The 21222-nt window shown below is 39.1% G+C and overlaps 1 long non-coding RNA gene across 2 annotated transcripts; it reads right to left on the bottom strand.

Annotated features, from left to right (window-relative positions):
* Positions 1–480: 480 nt before the first annotated feature.
* On the bottom strand, positions 481–7014 carry LOC126609893 (uncharacterized). 2 transcript variants are annotated; one of them, XR_007618315.1, is made up of 3 exons: positions 6672–7014; positions 4780–4912; positions 481–548 (listed from the first exon to the last, which is right to left on the bottom strand). It is a non-coding gene; the product is annotated as an uncharacterized LOC126609893 (long non-coding RNA). The 2 variants fall into 2 exon arrangements; XR_007618316.1 differs by lacking the exon at positions 481–548 and adding an exon at positions 2887–4415.
* Between the last annotated feature and the right edge of the window lie 14208 nt (positions 7015–21222).

The raw sequence follows: 21222 nt of genomic DNA on the forward strand, positions 1-21222 counted from the left end.
GATGACGCTTATGGTAAGAAGAGTTGAACCTATCTGCGAATGGATGTTATATTATGGTATTAGTATTCACATATGTCCTGTGCAGGCAAGATATCAACCTTTAAAAAACAAATCTCTACTCTTTTGCTTTATGTAAACATTCCTGCTCAGTTTGTACCATCGCAGAAAATATGAATGTTTATATTTTGAACCCAGGTAGTTGGTAACTATATAGACTGCTATGTTATTTTTGTTTCTGTATGGATGGTTTATGGAATCAATATCATGTATGACTACTCTGTGTATTGTGCAATTAAAAAAATGTGTACCAGTTTGATTTGTATGTATTCAGCTACAATTGCGCTAATTAAATATCATGACAATATTACTGGTTAATTCACAATTCATTTCATACCTCAATTATATTCTTACTACTCAATGATCAAGTGCGAGATAAAAACACGAATAAGCATCGATGCTATGTCCAGAAGGCTTGAACATACTATATTGATCTGAATTATGACAAACCCATGCTCCAGTGCAATTCCAGTCATCCTTCCTACCTGAAGCTGCCACATAAAGACACCAGTTTAATATATTGCATATAATACCGAATCAAAAAACTAATAGTCAGGGCAATGCTTGGTTCAGGAATGAATGTCAAAATGTACAAATATTTCCATATCCTACAACACTTTCATCGAATCAATACTTCCTATCACTATTACCTTAATAAAAAATGAGATGCTTTTACAGGCATTCTTCGAAGTCTTGGGCGTCTACATCGATTCTAACTTGAACCTCATCATTATCAACGGTTGCATGTTCTACATCCTCTCTATCGCATGGATCATTATCATATGTTGAGGACATATCAAAGAAATCACGTGGTCTCATTTTGATTGCAACATGCCATTCAATATCTGTTGGGTCTTGTACATAGAACACTTGTAGTGTTTGTGATGTGAGAATGAACGGGTCACTCGCAGACGAAATCTTATTGAAGTTAACCAATCTAAAGCCATATCTATCTGTTTTTACTCCCTCACCAATATTTCTGGAAGTGCCATCAAACCAGTTGCACTTGAATAATACCACTGTGCGTTCCATATGGTACTTGATTTCAAATACATCAGTCAGAACCCCATAGTAGTCTACCAAACCAGTAACAGGGTTCTGGTCAAGTGGGCCAGCATAACTTGGAACATCAGACTATAGGAAAACACCATAGTTTTGGTATTTCCCATTGGATTGTGTGCCTCTTACTTTGAACCTGAACCCATTACATACAAAAATCTTATATCTCCGACACCACTTACTAGATCCATTAGCAAACGCCACCAAGTCGTCAGTTGCCCTTGGATCACCTGATTGTTGCAATTGATTAACCTACACAATTTACACCCAGGTTCATATGCATAGTTAAGAATAGGAAGATAACTAGGAAACCATTATACGCAAAATCAACTTATTCCGTACTAACGTGTTTTTCAAACCAATCTTGGAAGGATTTAATAGTTTCTTTCTCTGCTTGTAGCATGGTTACATGCCTCCCTCGAGTTTTTTGAGCATTCTCCACGTAACTTTTGTATGTGAAAATAATGTCAATGTCACTCTGTATAACCACAAGTAGAGTTTCATAATTTGGTGCCATTCAACTGAAGTCTATAACATTTAAGTTTATTCACCTCCTATATGCCATTGACTTATCCCAATTGGCTAAATTGTACGATCGTGCAATCTCCCAATCGTGGTTGTCAAGATGATAATCTTCCCGCATACCAAGTGAATGACCGGTGGCACAAAATATGTCAAAGTCACCCTCATGGTCAGGACGTATTTTATCTGCATTTAGGCCTGGATGGTTCAAACGTGTCTCAACGCCTTCCAAGTACATAGCACAAAAATACAAGCACTCATCAACCAGATATCCTTGGGTCATACTTCCCTTTGGTCGATTTTCAGCAGGTACCTAATTTAAAAAGTACAAAATCAATTTTACTGTTCTAAATTGTATAATGCACATATGTAATACCCATAGAAACATATTAAAAGTTAAGGAATACCTCTCAATTGGGTATATCCATTTGTAGTGCACCAGACCTGCAGTTGCAACTTCCTCGGCAAGATGTATTGTGAGGTGAAGACTGACGACAAAGAATGCAGGGGGTAATATCCTTTCCAATTGGCATAGGATCATAACTATTTTGGGTGTAAGTTTGCAAAAACCCTCCACTGACCCTTTTTAAGTACACAAATGTCTGAAGAATGCACTTAGTTCCATTAATATTTGTGTAGTCCCAGTTGGGAGGTTTTTGCGTATGGCAATTGGAAGGAATTGCTGCATTAAAACAAGCCAATCATGACTTTTAAGTCCCCTTATGATCTTTTCCTTTACATGCACAAGCCGTGAAATATTGGACAAGTAATTGTCAGGCACTTATATTAAGGCTAAAACCTTGCAAAACTATTCCTTCTCTAATGGTTTCATAGTATATGCACCGGGAGGCATCTTTGGCTTTCCATTGACAAATTTTCTTTGCAACTCCGGTTTTATGCCCATCAATTCCAGGTCCAACCTTGCATTCAAGTTATCCTTGCTTTTCCCAACGATACCCAGCATAGTTGCAACCAAACTTTCAGTGATATTTTTTTCAATGTGCATGACATCAAGGCAGTGTCGAAGGACAAGATGTTCCCAATACGGCAATTTGAAGAAAATACTATGTTTCTTCCATGGCCCAACTGTTGGTCTAGGTGGTGGTCTTTTTTCTCCAACCTCTTTTCGTGGGGTCTTACCATATTTGAATCGTAAAATGGACAACCGCCGAAGGCATTGACATCCGGTCAAGTGGGAAGGTGCTTGCTTTCGTTAGAAAGATTAAAGGCTTTCCTCTGTTGACCAAAAACATGTGACATGGGCAAGAAACGACGGTGACCCATATAATAATATTTCCTACCTTTTTTTCGATATGTCGACTCAGTCTTGTAGTTGCAATGAAGACAGACTAATTTCCCATGTGTGCTCCAGCCGAACAAGTTCCCATAGGCGGGGAAGTCACTAATAGTCCACAAAACAGCTGCTCGTAAGGTGAAGGTCTCTTGCCTAAACGTATCATAAGGGAGAACCCCTGAGGTCGACAATACCTTCAGCTCGTCTATTAATGGTTCAAGGTATATATCAATATCATTTCCCGGAGATTCTTTTCCCGGTATTAACAAAGTCATCAATATGAACGGTGCTTTCATACATAACCAAGGTGGTAAATTGTATATGGTCAACAATACTAGGCAGGTGCTATAGTTGATGCTGCATTTTCCAAAAGGGTTGAATCTGCCACTTGCCAACCCAAGATGTACATTGTGCATTTCGCCACCAAATGTTGTAAATTTCAAATCTAATTGCTTCCATGCAAAGGAATCAGTTGGATGTCTTAAGAAGCCATCCTCGGGGCAAGAAAGCCCATGCCATCACATATCTTCAATGGTATGTTGAGACATGTAAAGCCTTTGCAAGTGAGGTGTAATAGGAAAATATGTTAGCACCTTCTGAGGAATTCTCTTTTTAGTGCTTGGTGCTGTGTCATCAACCTCGGTTGTATATCTAGACACACCATATGTATGACAAACATCTAAACCACTGTTATGTTTCCAATACAACATGCAGTCGTTTTCACATGCATGGATCTTTCGGTGAGGCAACATGAAATTTTTCAGCAATCCCTTTGTACTCATCACCTTCTTCGGTAAAGAATGACCATTTAGGAGTATATGTTTGAAAAGCTGAAGATTAGCTTGCATTGCACTTTCGCTACACCCATATAAGCACTTGTTTTGAAATACTTGTATTAGGAAATCCATTTTCTTCATACCACAACCCAGATATAATTTCGTGTAGGCGCCTTGCACCATGGCTTCAAACTTACGTGCATATGCAGGTATTGGAGCTTCCTGCTTGCTGTGATTATTAATAGGCATGCCACCCATTACACTGGGACCAGAGAAAATATCTTCAAGCAAGGGGCCTAGTTCACAATGAGGATTATTAACAGCAGCACTTTGTTGTGCAGCTTGGCTACTTGGAAGAGGGTCACCAAATGTCTCTCCATGCCATACTCAGGAGCCTTCCAATTATGAACGGTACATACCTTCAACAATTAGATGCACTTCGACTTCATTGTTACTCAACCAGAACCTATTCAAGCATTTAGCACATGGACATTTGATGTTGCCATCATGAGAAGAAACTTGCAATGAGTTTGAGATAAATTTTTCTAGTCCTGTTCTGTAATCCTCTGTAAACGGATTCAAATTGGCCCAACTTTTGTCCATCATGACTGAATATAATTAATAGTTTCCAAAATTGGAACAATAAGGTGCCTAAAAATGACTGCACGCACCCTTTCTCTCTCTCCCTGTAATTGCGCACCCAAACCCTATGGAAAATACAATAGTCAGAAAAGCAATTGAATGGCAAATCCAACAGTGAGATAAGGGATTGTAACCTATATTCATATTAGACATAAGCTTCAATATAGGAAAAGATTTATAAGATCTTCGAAAAGTGTAGAGAAATGAGTACCTAAGCATGTATAGCACATTTTATTGAAATGGTTGAAGAACCATTTTAATCAAAACAGAAAGGAATATGCAATTTTTAACACCCCAACCACCATTATCACTTTTATACCCTGTTGTGGTTTCATAAGCTTCTCATTTTCTTAGTATCAAACTCTCTTTGTGGGCCAAAATTATAATAATAATAATAACAATACTAATTCACAAATTCAAGGAGATTACCAAGGAAATGAGTTTTAGGTTTCCAAATGGTTTACTGATTCCCATCCATTTGGTGTGAAGACTTTCTTTGTTGTTAGGTGACGCACGAACTCTCACAAATGGTGGTTCAACAACCAACCTTGCTCCTAACAAACTGCAAGAACAGAAATTACATCATATGAAAATAGTTAAAAATTATTCTTTCATCGTAAGTCATAAGGCTCGAAACTTTCTATCAAAATAATTCAGAACCTCAAACAGAGAACAAAACTTCTACATTGACAATAACAACCCCGAACAATGAACCAAACATTGAACTGAAATCAAATTATGTGATGTTTTTTCAGGTGATGCCCCTATTAGGAGATCAGTTTATGTACCCAAGAATGGACTAAAAAGTGGCAATCAGAAGAAAACCAAGCAATAAATAGAAGCAAATACTTCATGATAAAAACAGGGTTCCGATATACGCCAAAAAAATTGTAGTGCTTAGACTACTGTCTCAGGTGAGAGCAGCAAAAGGGAGACCCCAACATTCATTGATAAAGAGAATGTGTTTATGCCAATAAAAGCCTCCTTGAAGTTAGAGAGAGATATTGCAGCTCTCTACCGCTCTTTGATTATTACTTCTAGCTGTTATTAGATCATCTATGTCATCTATGGAGGAATATACCATATGGGTCTGCTCACCCCCCGCAACTGGTAAAAAAAAACAATGCAGACTCAAGCTAAGGATGTCTGCATCTGCTAGACGAAAAAGTCATTGCCTACAAACAGTTAGTAGGCAAACCTGGAATATGAAGACTTAGGCTGTCAAATAGAACCATTAAAGATGCTTACTTCGACCTTAAGCTGGTTCTTGACATATAAGATGGAAAAATACCTTTTCCTGGAACACGGACACACTGAAAAAAATCTATCCAAAATTAGAGTGTGTTGTTTTTAACATGTGCTTCTAAAATTTTGAAGTATGCTTGTCGCACTGCCATGTGATATTATGTTTATATTTCATATAAATAATACACATCTAATTAATGTATATCAACTGTCATTCACTCATAATTTAGCTAATGAATATGCGTAACTATGTGACTGAAGAAAGAAGAGTTCTTTAGCAAAGACATGTCGAACAGCCCATGGGATTATTGAATGTTAATCCATCACACTTGGAGAGCGGTGCAAAAGCTCTAATGAGGGGACATCGCATAGTTATATCTATTGACGAGATAAAATGAATGCACGTAGGTAAACAGCAGGGAGTTGTCCAACATAGGTCATGTCGCTTCCTCATCCACTAATAATAACATTGTTTTTAAGGTGTAGACCACATAACGAAGAATGGAATCTAACTTAACTATTAGTTTTCATGCAGTGGTAGTAGGTATCAGCTAAAAAGCATACCAAAACTTAAAAACACACAAAATATCATATGCAAGTTCGTTCATAGGCATGTTTCAATAAGCCAGACTTTCTTTACCAAAGTCCCTTTTTGTGTTTATGGTGTTTACAGAACATACACACAAAATGCGATATCCTTATAGCATAAGCTTAACCAAGAGTGGAACTTTACATAGATATTTCTACTTATATCCCTTTTCTTTCAGTTTCTACTACTGTAAGGATAGTAGTTTGTAAAAAAAAACATAGCTGCGATTTGCCTAACTCGTGCTTTCGTTGAAACAGTAAAGGAATCGGTATATTTATATAACAAGAAACGAACACCTAGCTTATATTTGCAAGAACAATAAAAGCTTAAACCCTGTATGGTTTCCAGTTTGATCCAACTTGAACAGATAGAAGAAGCACTTCAAACCCAACTTCTAAAAACTCCAAAGATTCGAAGACTTAATAAACAAATTGAAAAGTTGGATCTTAAATATGCTGAATATTAAATATAAGAAACACAAAATTACCTGTTTTTACTCCCCAAAATCAATTTAATGTGCTGCAGCCCCAAATTGATTGTACAAAACCCAATTGAAAATAAATAATGAACCGAGGAGCTTAATTTGTTGAGAAATTGAAAGGGCGAGGTATGAGAAGCAGATAACCAGCATCGTGGGAGTGGAGCTTCCGCTGCCCACGCTCGTCGCCAACTAAACGAGGCCGCTCATAGTCTTGGCCGCTACGCCCTGTCCACATCCTGTGAGTGCGACTGGTTTGCGGAACCGCCTGACTTCATCACTGATGCAATAATGGCCGAGAGATGCGATTAGGATCCAAGGCTCTGTCCTTCTATGGGTTTTGGCCTCTCTGTCTCCGTTTTGTATTTGACTTGCATCTGTAGGTCCTGAGAAGCAATATATATATCCTAGCTTTGAAAACAAAAAAATTAACCAGCACCACTTAGGCACCAACAAAATAAATAATGAAATAAAAAAGTAGAAGAAAAGTAATTTTAAGAAATAAAGTTAGTTAACAGACACCAATCATTGGTGGCTGATTTTTTAAGGCCACTGATATCAGTGGCATCCCACTGTAAAGCCACCAAAAAATAGTAAAAGTAGCATCTTTATATCTATGGCCACCAATTGCAAAGGGTGTGCAAAAAATGGAGTGCAATGAGCATAATTCTAGTAGTGGTTGTGTGAATGTTGGGGTCACACAACTCATGACCCGATTACGGGTAATGAGATAGATAAGCGAGAAATGTGGAGTAAAATTACGAAAGCGTTTTGCGATGTACATGGAAAAGACGCCAGAAGTAGTCAAGGTCTTCAAGGTCGTTGGAAAAAACTCAACGCATCCTTTACTTGTTGGAAAAACGCCATCTTTCATGTTTCAGGTAATCTGCGTAGTAGGACAAGTTTAGCGGATCAGGTGACAATATTTTTATTTATTTATATGTATTCCACCCACATCAATTATTGCAAGTAGGAAGTGATACGTGGCGAGTTAGGATTGGTTGAAAATCTTATCGGAAATTAGGATTGGTTGAAAATCTTATCGGAAATCTATCAACAAAATAGTACGTTCAGATAATGACATGTGGCGTAATAAGATTGGTTGAAAATCTTATCGTAATCTTGTCTAAATTATTGTAAACAGATAGTGACACGTGGCACGTCGAGATTGGTTGCAAATCTTAGCGGAAATCTATTCATAAAATAGTACGTTCGGATAATGACACGTGGCGTGCAGAGATTGGTTAAAAATCCCATCCGAAATTAAAACTATTTTATTTATTTATTCTTTTATAAAAAAATTTAAAAAAATTTAAAATGGGTTGGGTGCCAGCTCATTTTGTAATGGTTGAGATTGTTTGTGCCAACGCATTTTTAGACTTTGTGCTAGTGTATTTTTTTAGAGGTGGAGATGCATTTGGCCTATTACTGTTCATTGAGGTTTATCGCTGTCACTAAATGGATAAATGTGCTGGCTGCTGACGCATTTGTGTTAGGGGTGGAACTGCTCTTACAGTGTCCAAAAATTAATGTCACCGAACTGTCGTCTTGCTCTTGCTAACGAAAGCAAATGGATCTCACCCAAAGCCTCAAGCTCGTCTCATCAAAATTCCAAAAGTCCTTCCTATAGAAAAACCCTAGTAAAGAAGATTAATTCATATGACATTGGTATCCTGTCAATATAATAGTAGTGTTTTGTGTTAATAACACAACGTTAGAAGGAGCGGATTTGCACATATCATTCTTTTATTGATACAAAATGTCACAATGTTAATGTACAATGGATATAAGTTATTCTCCTAATAAAAGAACAAAAGTAACCTATTTACTCACAGTGGAAAATTGGTCATTTGATCCCAACCCAAAGTTCAATATGAGAGAGAGAGAGAGAGAGAGAGAGAGAGAGAGATGTTGAAATTGCAGAGACAGATGAAGAGAATAAGAGCACTTCCAATGTTGTAAGGCCACTTGGGCAATAGGCAATTCTCAATCCCCTTAAATGACACAATAACTGTCTGCAGTGAACTGTAACTACTCAAGTGCATCTCCACACCTAAACTGAATAGCTCAGGTAATTCGTATTAAAAAATTAATATTTTTATTTTATAAAAATAATAAAAGATTGGTTTTTTTTTTTTAAAAGAAAATATTGGTTTTTTTTTTTAAAAGAAAATATTGGTTGAATGACACACCTTGACCGGAGTCAAGGCATGATGGCCGACACCGAAGGTGACGTAACCATTTTTGTGTAGTGATGCGAAAAATGTGAATAAATTTTAAGCGAAGTTGGAACTTATTTAATTATTAAAGAGTGTACGCAGTAGTGGGAAGAACCCATAAAGTGTAAGTAGTCAAAGCTTAGACAACAGTATGACATAAATAAAGCAGTCATATCTAGTTAAGGTACTTATTACACAATCGGAAATAAGCTCCTACATTTATTTGGGGGAAATGTCAAAATCCCTCATGCGCCTTGAAGATTCAGCTAACTAAGTCATGGAGGGGCGAAAAAGAAAAGGAATGAGTGGGCGAAAATAAAGGTTTTCAAAACACATTTCTCTTTCGAACATACTAACCCCTCACCGTAAATCAAATATAGTTTCCATAAAATCATACTATGTATAAGTATGAAATCAAAGGTAATGCAACCATAAATCAAGAAACACAATTCATAATATCTCTACTGAGGCATAAGCAAATGAGATACTCATCAATAATATCAAATGCTCGTCCACAATATCAAGTTCTCATCTATAATATCAATGGTTCATCAATATAATCAATTACTTATCAATATAATTAATTAGTCATCAATATAATCAATTGCTAATCAAATTCTCCATCAATCTATGCTTGCACATGAATTCATTCAGCGGAAATTCTGATATGAATAGGATTGGGTGTATTATATACGCTCTAGTACTACAATAACGTGAAGATTGGCACTATGCGCGGTCACATATGAGTCCGAGCTGCCTATTACAACCTAGGACAAGATTGGCACCTACAATGGATCCAAGGTGAGCATACGGTGCAATGTGAACATACACGTGAAAGACAGGCCTTGGTCCTGGCCTTGGCCTTGGGGTGAGTACTAACACCGGGTTCAGCAATGATGAGCAGTTAAAATGTATATGAACATGTCATGACAATATATAAATATCAACAATATAATACCACTTCTAAAATAAATAAAACATGGCATGGCAGGCACAACATTAATTCAAAAGCATTTGTGGAAACTATAAAACCTTTTATATATAATATATAAAAACAAATGCCCACTCATTGATACGTAGTCGGGTTGTAGTCTCCTAGCCCTGCTTGACTTCATACCTCCTTGGGATTGTTGGAAATTATATATTACAAAATAAAATATTGTAATATATAGTTTTAATAATTGAATGAAAAATAGTGTTAACCAATTTCTTAGAAAGGTTATGTTGTTTAGGTGTATTCCCTTGATAAGTGATGTATACTTATGGATGAAAAGTTACATCTCTTTAATAACTATAAATTGGATTCTATATAAACCCATCAAACCATTGGTATTAAACATAGAAAATTAGAGTTAATTTTTACTCTTGAGAAATAGGGTTTCCCCACTTTGTTTCTCTCATGCTTCGTGTGTCAAATTCCGAGCCGTGTGTTGAAAGTACGGAATATATAAAGTTCGCCAGAGTCTGAAGATTGAAGTGCTTTGACTTCGGATTATAGATTGTTGAATCTTGGAAGATGGACGTCTATCGAACTACAAGCACAAGAGTAGGGGCGAAATTATGTTTGAGAGTAGTTGTTTTTTAGTTTTAAGTCATCAAAACATATGTTTGGACTTATTAATAAGTAATTTGCTAGGAAATAGACTTCCCCCACATTTAAGGTATTTGAAAGGTCTCTAAAAGTGGAACAATTATATTAATCAATTTATTAACACATATATGAAAAGCTAGGAAAATCCCATTATAGTTTGCTCAAATCGAGAGTATAAATATACGAAAACATTCTATGCGATATCACAAACTCGTACACTTCGACCACACGCCGTCTTGAGGTCGGACGTGCCATCACGCACTGCCACGCGCAGCCAGGCTAGCGGCCACACATGCTCCTATGCACAGGCCACGTGCCTGCTTGCGTTGGCAGATCTCCAGGGAATATTCCGTTAACTTAACCGTGTCATAGCGGCGTTACTTTTAACATCGTCAGTTAACGGAGTCAGAATATTCCGTTAACTTTTACAGAATATTCCTCCTTCTCCAATGAACCTCCGTCAGGATCTGACAGAATATTCCGTTAATTTTCAAAATTTCATATCTTACTCATTTTTCAACCAGTTTTGACGTACTTTATATATAAATGAAGCTTATGATGAGTAGAACAAATTTATACCTTTTGAAAGTACAAAAAGTGGACGGAAATTGATTGAAATTGGCTTGGAAGGTACGGACAAAACTCTGACTTTTCAAACTCGTGTGTTTTCACGTTAGCTTAACTTCAAACTTGTACTAGGGATCTTGGGGAGTTGTGTAGGAGCTTCTAGACCTTCCAAAACTTTGTAACTCGACCGGAAAATCGTCGAGAAAATTTGATCCGAGTCGGAGCTTTCGAGTTCGACGTTTGAAACTCAGTTGTTTTCGATTATGTTTATACGGATGGACTAGTGAGGGCGAGATGAGTAGGATGGTGGTAATTTGAAGATTTTCTGTGTTTGGATGATTTTCTTGGGTTTGCAAAGAGAAGAGAGGGTACGGGTTGAGGGAGAGAGAATGCAAAGGAGAAGGATGGATAGAGAATGATTGTAAGTGTCTGAATGATTGATAGCATACAATTAGGAGAATGACTGTCTGTTTAGAATAATGGGATGAGTGCTCGGTTAGTGTGGTAGGAATGGTGCATTTCTGATTGTTATACAATCTAAAGGAATGATTGATACGTTAGTGCTCAATAGTGTTTTAGGTATAGGCCGATGATGGAAGTTCCACTTTCAGAGTTTTAAATAACCAAACCTAACCCACTTACACTAACACTACTAATTAATACTACATAATTAGTACACCCGTGTACAATTTTGCCCATTGTTAATGTACTTTAACTAAGCGAAATTTCTTCGTTACAAAACCTGATTCAAGTCCAGTTTGCGCTCACACGTGACACGTCCGTAATATTGATTACTATTTAATTACGATAATTCAAAAAATAAACTAAAAGCCGAATAACATGTCCACGTTAGATTCCTTTTTGGCAATCAAGGACAAATCAGTTTTTTTACATAGGAAATTAGGGACGGGTTGTCACATTGAAAGTATTTGAAAATATTGAAATGTAGTGTAAAGTGGAAGAACATAGTTAGGTATTTATAGAAAAAAATTAAGATTTTTTATATTTTAAATTAGTTTTTATTATCATTTTTTATATTTTTAATAATTTAAATTGTGGCTGGCATTAGCCTTACATCAAATAGGCATGGCACTAGGCTAGATGATTATTGTCTAACTTCTTTATCGAGCTTGCCTTGAGTCCAATTGTCTAAGTGGACTTGAGCATTTTGGGAAGGAAGGAAGTGGATTGGGTTGCCCATTCCCAAGGCAATAACTAACGATGGAGTTGCTTTAAATGGTGCAGGGGATGGGCCAAAGGCCACAATTATGAAGGCTTTTTTTGTTTACACAGAGATGGTTGCATTATGTGATGTGTGCCTATTAAATCGATGCTTTTGTTTCTATTAAGAGATTTTGAAACTCAGCACCTGGCTTGAGGCACGCGATGTGACCATCAGAAAGAAAGGTTGTAACATACCCGCTATGATTCGTGCCTTTTGGACCTCTATGGTGAAATTGTACGTACCTTGTTCCAAACAAGGGTTTTGCTAACCCTAATTTGCACGTATACGTATGTTAACTAACAATATTAATCACTCTGAATAGTTGATCTTGATCAGGATGAAATTTTTCATAATTTTTATTCTAATCAATGCCCGTCAGCCAGTGATCACATGGAATATACTTAAATAAGAATTTGAATCAAGGTAACAAAATTTCGTATAATAATGCCGTTATAGTCTTGCAAAAATAACAAATTTGTTAAACAAAGAAAATATCTTTCATCATTTCTAATAATTTTTTTAGTGGATCATCGATCTTTACTAATTTTTAGTGAAAAGCATTGAATATTGATGCTTCTTCTTTTTTTCCTATCTGTTTACGTAATGAGTAATTTTATCTTTTTGGGTTTTTGACTACTGATTCGTACATCAAAAGCCAGACTCAAGATATAATGAATGGTTCTATGTTCTGGGAATATACATATATCCAAAACCCTATTCACCAAATTATATATATATATATACACACTAAAAGAGAAAAATGCCTAAAACACTATTCATAAGCACAGTGTCATTCCGTTTTTGCCCTTACTTAATTTGTTTTATTTCATTTCTGCCAAAATCTCAGTTGGTGCCTTTATCTGGTGCTACTCCTGATTTACACGTGTTGGTGATGTACACGTTGTTTGGATCAAAACTTGAACTTTGGGCTCAGGAAAGGGGCTGGCCCAAAAGGATGCCTAAAGGAGAGCCCAGCCAAAGCCCAGAAAGCAGAAAATGGGCTTTTCTAACTTGGTGCAGCTCATGAAGACCACTTGCTCACCTACCCAAAAGCCAAGTGGTATAGACTGACCAGCTATACAACCCATAAAGTACTTTATAATGGCAGAACAAGTAATATAGCTGATGAGTCACTGCCTCTCAAGTTGCATTCGGGTAAGGCTGCTGCTACAAGAGGCCAAGCTGAGTTGTCTATAAAAGAAGAAAGAGAAATCAGGATTAAGGACACTCAAACAAACAAACAAATGCAAGCACAAACTCTGCTCAAAGCCAGATTTGCCTTCAGAACGAAGCTGTAGTCAGCTCAAGCCTTCATCCCTCTCGGGACAATGCTACCCTGTTCAACCTTGCTGTAGTATTGATTTCTCTTTAAAACTCCTCTCCTTACCTCTCCCTAAAAAGCTCTCAGACCCTTAATAAGCCACAAAGATAGGAACCTGCAAGACGACCAGGCTTGCCCGACAAGATTAAACCTTGCCCGACCTTCTTTGTGTTTTTGTCTTTTCATTCATTAGCCTAGCAATATGTTGTATACTTCCAGTTATATTCAAGTTATTTCTAGCAAGATGACTATTAAAAGGCTTTCTCAGTACTCGGATCCGATTTGAATATATATTCATTGTTCAAACCAGATCTAAGTTCTAAGCCCTCGGGCATGTAAATTTGATCAGTTAAAAGTCCTTGGCCTCAAGGCATAAAAAAGAACCTTATGTGGACTTAACCCATCCACGACAATCCTTGATAAACGAGAAGTCCGAAGTTACTTGGGGCGCAAGTAATCGACCTACCTCTTAGTCTTATTTCTATTATATTATGATTATCATAGAACGCGTAAGCATGGAATGGATTCTGATGGGAAGCCTCAAGGCCTACACCTAAGGCCCCACGAAGGCACCTATTTGGATTCATTCCGTTCTGCGGTCTAGAACGTTTGAGTATAAGAACAAACTCTAATGGAAAGCCTCAAGGCCTACATCTAAGGCCCTACAAAGGCACCTATTTGGGTTCATTCTACCTCTCGGACTCGGGTAATCAGAAGTATAATAGTTATAAGACTCCTGCACTCACGAGCACAAATATGATGTGTTCGAGCACTGGTTTAGTTATTGATAGGAAGCCTCAAGGCCTACACCTAAGGCCCCACAAAGGCACCTATCATAACTAACACGGTTTCTCGGGTATATACATATATACAACTAAAACTCGACATCCATTTCACATCTGCCATGCTGAAGATGGCAGTGGCACGCCTGAGTACTTAAAAGTTAACCTTGATTATGAGCCTCAAGGCCTACACCTAAGGCCCCACAAAGGCACCTCTCAAAGTTAACTCTGTCCTTCTCTTTCAGCCTTGCCTGAAGAGCCTTGCCCGACGAGACATGCCCGACGAAGCCCGACAGAAAAGCAGAAGCCCGACAGCAGCCCTCAACCGGCGCCAACCTCCTGGGGAGCTGTGCGCTCGTCGGCCAGGAAACATCCCCGACGGAAATTCCTGACGCGAACACATGTGTTCGTAATCTTGAAAGAAGAAGAAGGACGGGAAAGCTGATCTTTTATCCTTTTGCTTCCAGAAACAACGAGCTTTCTCTCGCAGAAACCACAAGCTCTATTCTTCCATGTTTTTCTTTTCAGCATCGTACAAAACTACTTATTTCTTCATATTCTCTTTATGTTTGCCTGAAATTCTGAGTTGCTGACTCCCATTGTCTTCCTTCCCGACTCGAGTCATCGGGTAAAACTCATCTTCTTCCCTGATTTAGACTTCTCTTTAACTCTTGACCTTCACCATGTAGTCACCAGCCTATCTGCCGAGCTGTACCAGAAAGACATACCATTTTCTCATTAAGCTCATACAGGTATTTAAATTTTTGCTGTGTTTTTCCAAAAATTAGTGAAAAAGTTTCATTTTTTTCCTTACCCACGTCAATGAAACTCGAATTAATTTGTGGGTTTCTTTTTTTGTGTAATTTTATTTGCTGGGTTTGTTTCTTCGTTGATTTTTATTCGAAAATCAAAACAATTTCTGGGTCTTTTGTTGTCTCTAAAAAAAGGTGAAAAAGTTTCAATTTTTCGATACTAGCATCAATTGAAGTTGAACACAATTGTGGTTTTGTTCTTTTAGTGGATTTTAATTGTGGGTTTTTGATTTGCAGAATGCAGAAGAAAATGAATACGAAGAAGGGGTTGAACCAACACTGGAATTTGTGATGACAAAGAAGGACATAACTGGGAGTGGAGCTCCGGCTACTCTGCTGGTTTTTAATAATGAGGTTGGATTTTCCAGGAAGAATATGGACTCGATCTGCAGTGTAAGACATTCTAAAAAGAAGGGGAAGAGACATCAGGGCTTTATTGGAGAAAAAGGTAAATTAAAGGGTTATATATAAACTTATTTTCAATTTAAACAACATCCTATATATTTTCATACTGCATGTGTGGGTAACCTAACTCCGCCTGTGTAAGTTTATCTTACATTGCCGGTCCCAAGCCCGGATAAAGGAGGAGGGGGAGAGCGTCAGGTAGTCGACAGCCAGCACTCCACAGTTACGTCGAATCCTTATGACAATGAATCCAGAATGAAATCGCGCTAAAGCTAGGACGTCACCCGTAAGTGGCATGCTGTGTGGCCCGTGCACAGTGATAAGTGAGCAAGGGTCGCTGTATCTCCATCGGCACCCGGATGCAGTGTTAAATGAGCAAGGGGGCCATAGAAAATTCTTTTCGAACGACTCCACTCAAAGTTGTTTGGGAGCATATGCTCCTATCAACTTTACACAGGACACACAAAAGAAGTACTTTGATCCTATTAGACGGGGGATGATGAAGAAGCTAGGACAGAAGGGTAGAGTTCAAGAGAGTAGATTGCGTTTAGAAACGTGGAATATAGGAACCTTAACGGGAAAATCTATGGAAGTAGTGGAAGTTATGGTGAGGCGAAGGATTAATATTATGTGCCTACAAGAAACTAAGTGGGTTGGTCTTAAGGCAAATGATCTAGAAAACTCAGGGTTTAAGCTTTGGTATTCGGGCACAAATAGAACGAGAAACGGTGTTGGCATCATTGTGGACAAGACCTTGACACAAGATGTTGTAGATGTCAAAAGGGTAGGAGATAGAATCATGGCAATCAAGATTGTAATAGGACAAGAACTCATCAATGTGATTAGTGCGTACGCACCTCAAGTAGAGTTGGATACAAGTTCGAAGGAGAAATTTTGGAAAGACCTTGGAGACTTGGTGCAAGGAATTGCTCAGACGGAGAAGTTATTTATAGGAGGAGATTTAAATGGACACGTGGGCAGGGAGACGGGCAACAATAGAGGTTTTCATGGTGGCCATGGTTTTGGGGAGAGAAACGAGGATGGGAAAGCTATCTTGGATTTTGCAATGGCATATGATCTCTTCTTAGCCAACACCTTCTTTAAGAAAAGAGAAGAACATGTGATTACCTACAAGAGTGGGTCATCAAAAACACAAATAGATTTTCTTCTAATGAGGAAAGGGGATCGTATAACTTGTAAGGATTGCAAAGTTATATCGGGGGAGAGCTTGGCTAATCAACATTGCTTGTTGGTGATGGATGTACATATCAAAAGAACGAGAAAAAAGAACAAGACTTGGAAGTGCCCAAGGACTAGATGGTGGAATCTAAAAGGAGAAAAACAAGTCATTTTCAAAGAGTAAGTAATCACCCAGTGTGTGTGGGATAGAGAGGGGGAAGCTAGCCAAAGGTGGGATTCCATGGCTAGCTGTATCCGAAAAGTAGCAAAAGAGGTATTAGGAGAGTCCAAAGGCTTTGCTCCACACCAAAAGGAATCTTGGTGGTGGAATGAGGAGGTACAAACAAAGGTGAAGGCTAAGAAGGAATGTTGTAAAGCCTTATACAAGGATAGGACTGATGAAAATGGTGAAAGGTATAGAAGTGCGAAGCAAGAGGCGAAGAAAGCTATGAGAGAAGCTAAGTTAGCGGCTTATGACGATATGTATAAGCAACTAGATACCAAAGAAGGAGAGTTGGGTATCTATAAACTAGCTAGAGCAAGGGAAAAGAAAACAATGGACCTAAACCAAGTGAGGTGCATTAAGGATGAGGATGGAAAGGTTTTTGCTCCAGAGAACGCGGTCAAAGACAGATGGAGAGGTTATTTTCATAATCTTTTCAATGAAGGACATGAAATGAGTACTTCTTTAGGGGAGTTGAGTAACTCAGAAGAGTGTAGAAACTACTCCTTTTATCGTCGAATCAGGAAGGAAGAAGTGGTTGTAGCTTTGAAGAAGATGAAGCATAGAAAAGCAGTAGGCCCAGACGATATACCGATTGAAGTGTGGAAAGCCTTGGGAGAGACAGGTATAACATGGCTCACTGACCTTTTCAATAGGATTTTGAAAACGAAGAAGATGCCAAACGAGTGGCGAAAGAGCACCTTAGTGCCTATTTACAAGAATAAGGGCGACGTACAAAATTGCATGAACTATAGGGGTATTAAGCTAATGAGTCATACAATGAAGCTCTGGGAGAGAGTCATTGAGCATAGATTGAGGCAAGAGACACGGGTTTCGGACAACCAATTCGGGTTCATGCAAGGGCACTCAACCATGGAGGCAATCTATCTCTTACGAAGATTGATGGAAAGATATAGAGATGAGAAAAAGGATTTACACATGGTCTTTATAGATTTGGAAAAAGCGTATGATAGGGTCCCAAGAGACATTCTTTGGAGGATTTTAGAGAAGAAAGGAGTACGAGTAGCATATATTCAAGCTATAAAGGATATGTATGAAGGAGCAAAGACTGCCGTAAGAACTCATGAAGGACAAACCGAAAGCTTCCCCATAACTGTAGGATTACATCAAGGCTCATCCTTAAGTCCTTACCTTTTTGCGTTGGTAATGGATGAGTTAACAGGGCATATTCAAGATGATATTCCTTGGTGTATGCTTTTCGCAGACGATATAGTGTTGATAGATGAAACTCAGGAAGGGGTAAATGCGAAGCTTAACCTTTGGAGAGAAGTGTTGGAATCCAAAGGTCTTCGCCTAAGCCGATCAAAGACAGAATATATGGAGTGTAAGTTCAGTGCAAATGGAGGCCAAAATGAGTTAGGGGTGAGGATCGGAGATCAGGAAATACCAAAGAGCGACCGTTTTTGCTACCTAGGATCTATCTTGCAAAAGAACGGAGAATTAGATGGAGATCTCAACCATAGAATACAAGCTGGATGGATGAAGTGGAAGAGTGCATCCGGCGTGTTGTGTGATCGTCGTATGCCACTGAAGCTTAAGGGAAAATTTTATAGGACGGCAATAAGGCCGGCGATGCTGTATGGCACATAATGTTGGGCGGTGAAGCATCAACACGTACACAAAATGGGTGTAGCGGAGATGAGGATGCTTCGTTGGATGTGTGGGCACACGAGAAAGGATAAGATTAGGAATGACGATATCCGAGGTAAAGTAGGAGTAGCCAAAATTGAAGGAAAGCTGAGAGAAAATCGGTTACGGTGGTTTGGACATGTGCAAAGAAGGCCTACTAACGCTCCTGTTAGAAGATGCGACTACGGGACAGAGGTTCAGGGCTGAAGGGGTAGAGGAAGACCTAAGAAAACTTTGGAAGAGACTCTAAGAAAAGACTTAGAGTACTTGGATTTAACGGAGGACATGACACAGGATCGAGCACAATGGCGTTCTAAGATTCATATAGCCGACCCCACTCAGTGACTTGGATTTTTTAAGTCTCCAATCGAGAAGTTTTCCCCACTCGGGAAATTAAGGGAACACTACCTCAACCTACATGCTCCACTCACAAAGCTTCAACATACAAGCTTCAACAAAAGAAAAATTCAAAGAACTTAGTGAAGAAGACTTTGGTGTATTTAACACAATACGTTGAAATGAAACAAAGCTTATTTATTGATATCTCCAATAAGTTACAAATATGTACATATGCATGAGTCAAAATAAACAAACAAGAGGGAGCCTTCACAAAGGTTGCTTAGGAGAAGTCTCAGCAGTCGGTAGAGCCCCAGAAAGAGAAGGCACCGGAGGGGGATCATTCGGAGCCTCAGTACTAGACAGCACCCTAGAAGGAGGAGGCATCAGAGGTTGATCATTTGGAGCTTCATTACGTGGTACAGCTCCAGAAGACGAAGGCAATAAATGCCTTTGGAACAAACCCACAAACCTTTGATGATCATGTAAAATCTGACCATCAGATTCCTTCATCTGGTCAAGCTTCCTCTTCATGTTTGTAGCATAGTCATGTGCGAGCCGGTGCAACTATTTATTCTTATGCTTGAGCCCTCTAATCTCCTGTTTGAGACTCATCACTTCAGCCGCCAATGATTCAACTTGGCGGGTTCGAGCAAATAGGCGTTGGGCCATATTAGACACAGAACCTGCACACTGAACACTGAGAGCTAGAGAATCCTTAACAGCCAACTCATCAGACCGTTTGGAAAGTAGTCTATTATCTTTGGGAATGAGAAGGTTCATGACCACCACCGCAGCGGTCATATCATTCTTCATCACGGAATCCCCAACGGTAAGAGGACCAGTAGGGGATAAGAAGGATGGGCGCCATATGTTGTCTGGAGAAGGCGTGGCTGCCTCTTCAACAAGGTTCAAGTCAAAACGACGGTCGGAGGGGCCAGACATTTTCAAAGGTGTTGAAGAGAGAAAAGGTCGGACAAATCAAGATCTTAGAAATGTAAGAAGGGAGCTTCTACTGGTGGAGATTCAAATGTGCTTTGGAACTTAATACCAGCCTCTATAAAAGTCTGCACTCGATGGAGCTTCAGAAATCGAAGAGGCGCCTGCTCAGAAATCGAAAAGGGTTTGCTTTCTCAAAAGCTGGGTTACTCAGAGACCACGAAGGCCGATCTCAGGAATCGAAGAGGCGTTTGCTTTCCCAAAGGTTGGGCTGCTCAAAGACCACGAAGGTCGATCGCAGAAATCGAAGAGGCGCTTGCTTTCTCAAAAGCTGGGCTGCTCAGAGACCACGAGGGCCGATCTCAGAAATCAAAGAGGCACCTGCTTTTTCAACCTTGTCAGCACCTGTCACATGCACACTCAACTTTGCGAAAATTACGGGCATTCTGTCGAAGATTTCTGGTGAAGTAGAAAGCACGTGAATGTTATTGTTCAATCATCCACTTTCCACACGCAACATTAGCTCATGGGTACCACAAATAACTTTGCCAAAAATCTCTGACAAAGTTTAGACACGTGAAGCTTGCAGCTCCCATTACATCGCTATGACCAAGAAGGGTAAAAGAATAGCAAAGAAACATCACTAACAAAGTTTAGACACATAAATTTTGAAGGTCTAGCTACCATATTATTACCCACAAGGGTAAAGGAACAGGACCACTGCTGGATAATTGGAAAGTCCCTGTGTGTCAACCTCTGTGCTCCGTGGCAAGGTAGACTAGCAAACAGGCCTAACCTTTACTCACATTCGAGAATACACTCCCAACAAGATCGCTTGCTTCAAGATCGAAGAGGCACCGTCCTCCGAATCTCGAGAGCCAGACTCCCAACATGATTACTTTCTCAAAAAACAACGAGACACCGCTCTCTGAATCTCGAGAGCCAGACTCCTAGCAGGATTGCTTTCTCAAAAATCGAAGAGGCACCGTTCTCCGAATCTCGAGAGACAGATCCTCGACAAGATTGCTTGTTCGAAAACCGAAGAGGCACCGCTTTCTCAACTTCAAGAGCCCCTTAGATAAAGCTTGTTTGTAATCCTCACACCGTTTTCTCAACTTCGAGAGCCAGATCTCCTTGGATAAAGCTTGTTTGTAATCTTCACACGTAACATCAGCTTTCCAGATACCACAGACCACTTTTTCAAAGTGCTATAACAGAGTTAAAACACGTGAAGCTGGCAGCTCCCACTACCGTGCTATGACCAAGCAGGGTAAAGGAATAACATTACTCCTTGTTGTTAGGGAGACTCCT

The sequence above is a fragment of the Malus sylvestris genome, chromosome 17, assembly GCF_916048215.2.
Source record: "Malus sylvestris chromosome 17, drMalSylv7.2, whole genome shotgun sequence".
NCBI classification, from domain to species: domain Eukaryota; kingdom Viridiplantae; phylum Streptophyta; class Magnoliopsida; order Rosales; family Rosaceae; genus Malus; species Malus sylvestris.